This window comes from Hypomesus nipponensis, chromosome 27 (genome assembly GCF_054491055.1).
Source record: "Hypomesus nipponensis isolate SF chromosome 27, ASM5449105v1, whole genome shotgun sequence".
Lineage (NCBI taxonomy): Eukaryota > Metazoa > Chordata > Actinopteri > Osmeriformes > Osmeridae > Hypomesus > Hypomesus nipponensis.
The window spans coordinates 11,553,458-11,555,985 of record NC_140387.1 but is presented as its reverse complement, the minus strand read 5'-3'; the positions used below and the strand labels follow the sequence as shown (position 1 = coordinate 11,555,985).

General features: G+C 39.6%; 1 pseudogene; it reads right to left on the bottom strand.

Moving 5' to 3' along the window:
• Positions 1-300: 300 nt before the first annotated feature.
• On the bottom strand, positions 301-2,277 carry LOC146220806 (uncharacterized; annotated as a pseudogene).
• Between the last annotated feature and the right edge of the window lie 251 nt (positions 2,278-2,528).

Genomic DNA, 2,528 nt, shown 5'->3' with positions numbered 1-2,528 from the left:
GGCAGTTTCATAAGTTGCTTTGGGAGACAGAAAAATTAGTGGCAATTAGTTTCATTCAAAGCAAATTTAAACCGAATCAACAGTGAACTCATCATGTCAGATAATATCATACACATGGACACATTACCGATTTTTCTCTTGACAGTCAACTTGTATGTCACCCAGTCAGTGTGAGGGTCCTGTTGATCTATGACTGCCTTTGCCATGTTCATCCTTGCTGGTGGCCAATAGCATTCATCCTCCTCAGGCCCGATAAACTATTTGGTCGGTATAACTGCCAATCCTCCACCATTTATAAATTCAACTATCGCGAAAGGTAACATGCTTAAAAAAGAAAAATACATACATCAAAATACATACATTCATAATTTAAAGAAACAATAAAATAATAATAGCAAACTGGTGCAGGAGTGACCATTTTTGTTTTTAACTCCTCCACAGGTAACAGCTGCAAGTGTTCAGATAAATTGAAAACAAAAAGGATACCAAGACATGATGAGTCCATTGGATAGGTGAAAAAGGATTTGGCAGTTTCAAAGAAATTACACAGGACTTTAACAGTTCCAGAATGTGCCAAAATGTTCCGCACAATAAGAACCCTTCCCCCTACAGAAAAACTGTCATCGCCACGAGAGGTGGAGATCAATGTCTGTCTGTCATTGTAACGCCTGTATTGTTCCCATGTTGCAATTGAATTAATCATTGGTCCAGAAAAGTGGAGCTGTATAAGTGGACTGAAAACTGATGTGGTCTTCTGGCTTGCCACTTTCTGCTTTTCGTGGATACGCCTGACGAGTTGTTGGACAGGGTTTTGAGGCCGACGGACAAGTTTTTTCAGTTTACTTAAAAATGTCTCAAAGGGAAAAGCTGAGACACTATCCAATGGGCCGAATTTTCGTGCATCTTGAGCTAGGTGGATCAATGAATGTATGTTATAGCTGACAAATTCAGTGCCATAAATTGCAGCAAAATCTGTTACAAAGAGTTTCAAAATGTCCTCAGCATAGTCACAATTGTCAGGAGAACATAAGTCAGGACTCAGAAGAATTCTCATAGATACAGATAGAAGTAAAAAGTTTCTGTACATTCTAGTGGGTATATTATTGAGGAGGACAACAGGGCCAGAGTAAAGTTTCCTTGCAAAATTGCTTGGTAAATATTGCCTGATAGAAACCATATATGCTGACATTACTACAAAAAACTTCATAGATTGTCTGCATTTCAGCGGTCCCTTTAACCAAAGAAATATTAACTTGCGCATTGCCCCCAAGCACACAAGGTGCATATAATCTAACACAAAACTGGTAACTAAACCTATACCCAGCTCATTTAGGGTGAGGCTGACCGTTGGTGCTGTTGATAGCCTGCCTACCAAATTGCTCATCTGTCCTGAGCTCTGCTGATATTTCAGGATAAACCACCTTCCCATTCATGTACTGGCCTTTTTGAGTGCACCTCTCACAATACCACTCTGAGAAACGGCTTTCATATCTACAATGAATTCTTGTAAATACTCTTGCACATTTACGGGTTTGGATGGACCTGCGTACGCTCCAATTACAAACACATTACACTCTGGAATTTCCTTAATCCTACCCAGAATAGGCCACAGACTCATAGTGGAGCTACGGAATAAGGGCAATCCATCGATGTTAATTCGAAGTGTGAGAGCATCTCACATTTGCTAAATGTCCTAAAGATGTTAGTTCAGCTATGAGAGCATTTTCGATTCCAAAGTGTTAGTAGGACCCCCAGCCATATTCGTCACATTGCAAGATCTGTCAGTGGACATAAGAGTTCTGGCATCCATTGGGATATCAAGGCCCTTCTTCCTTAGGATTTTAAGAAGTGCAGACAGCGCTGTTTGTGGTATGTTGAATTCTGCAGCCCACGTGACTCATCATCATTATCATCTTCTGAGTCAGAACATTCATCTCCATGCAAATCACAGTCACTATCACAACCAGGTCTACCTGGCACCCAGTTTTCAGAATCCAAATAATCAAATGAGGAAATGTTAAAACCATTTTAAAAAGATGAGGAACTTTCATCTTCTAAATCATTTGATGAATTCTCAAAACAGTTCTGATCACAAGCATCGTAGAAAGTTTCAGTGGAATCTTCGCTTTCAGTATGCTCTAACAAATCCAGTGGGTATTCCTTATCAGAATCCTGTGTCAACAAATCATCGATCATAGACTCCTTTTCAAGGAGACGCAAGTGTTCCTCCACCTTCGCTGATATTTTCCTCCTTTTAGTTCTTTCTGAACACTCCATTATTTCTAAGAAAAATAAAATAAAAACCATTTTAGTTTTTAGCTATGACTACAGGGGATTAGGAATGAATAACCTGTAGAGTAGAATTGCAAATAATATAGTTTGTTGAAGCCGGTATTAGTGTGGCTGATTTTACCAACTAGTAGCCTTCAGTGTGATCAGTACACTATTTGAAAGATAGCATTAGTCCCTGTTAAAGCCAATTGCTTTGCACTAACACCACTTCTCCAGAATGGACCTACCAGCCCGCT